Below are 1,373 nucleotides of genomic sequence, written 5' to 3'. Positions count from 1 at the left end.
GGCGAGGCACCCTTTCAAATCATGAAAAATTTCAAGGCACCCCAAACCAACAAGCCGTAACATGGCATTGCATCCGATACCACACAAGCTTAGAAAAGTAACACATTTGGAGACGTCACACGACCTACGTTCGAAGTCGCAGCTGACTAGGGCGACCTATATTTACTTTATTGTGGCAGATGAAAGATTCCACTGACTAGCATTAACTTACTTACTTACATTGACTGAATTTAGACAAATATGTATTATATTACATAATTTTTTATCAGCCCCGGCACCCCTGTTGAGAAACACTGTGATAGAGCCGTGGTTCACAAACTGGGGGTCACAGGGTACTGCAGGGGAGTTGTGGAGAGAAGGGAATGTTTGAATGAAGCCCAATGTATGTTATAACACCCAAAGAACAATATTGACTCGTATGGTTAATGAGTATGGTTATGACTAAAGGGTGTACTAGCAGGAAAAAGCTCCTGTCATTTCCCTCCGCGTTACTCCTGAGTCGGGTCTTCTGAGAGGAGATTATTCTTGTTCCCAGACAATCAACAAATCAGTGAACGGGGGAGGGACGAGGGAGGGGAGTGAATGGGGATGACATGACACACTACATATGAGCAGATTTCATGTCATGTCCAAACGTTATGTCCATCGTCACCTCATGTCACGTGAAAGTATTTTGTGTGTCCCATGTGTGTTTGTGTCCTACACAGTCTCACCCCAAGTAGTCAATTTTTGACTACTCAATTTTTGACACCCCAAGACTGCAATTTTTGACGTCTTGGGTATTCCTTCCACCTCACATTTTGACTATGTCCTCAAAGGCGCCCCCTTGTGGCAGCATAACGTCATTGAGGTTAGGTTTAGGAATAGGTTTAGGGTTAGGCCACATAGTCAAAATGTGACGTGGAAGGAATACCCAAGACGTCAAAAATTGCCGTCTGGTCCAAGGTAGTCAGAAATTGATTGTTTGTGTCTCGTGTGCGTTTTGTGTGTCATATTCCCGCACCCGCTGCTTTGTGCTTTTCTTCCTTCTTCCTTTGTTTTTGGATTTAGGAAAATATTCCTGCAAACTGGAATCACAAGAAATCAGAGGAATGTAATTGTGAACAAGATTTGCAATACAGTTAAAATAATATCACAAAGAGGAATTCTGATTCGCTGAATTGCACATTGCACCAGTAAAGTGATGTAGGTTCAATTAGCAGAGTAAGAGCACAGTTTGCATGACCTTGGATAGCATGGCTCTTGATTATCACAAAGACTTGATTTCTCGGTCAAAGATGCAACAGTTACACACGCACCAAGAATTTCTCATTTTTGAGCTCTGATACATCCCCCATAATGTGTTGTGTGCATTGCAATATTTTGGGCAAAAA

Source organism: Engraulis encrasicolus, chromosome 4, assembly GCF_034702125.1.
Source record: "Engraulis encrasicolus isolate BLACKSEA-1 chromosome 4, IST_EnEncr_1.0, whole genome shotgun sequence".
Lineage (NCBI taxonomy): Eukaryota > Metazoa > Chordata > Actinopteri > Clupeiformes > Engraulidae > Engraulis > Engraulis encrasicolus.
Note: the sequence above shows the minus strand (reverse complement) of the source record.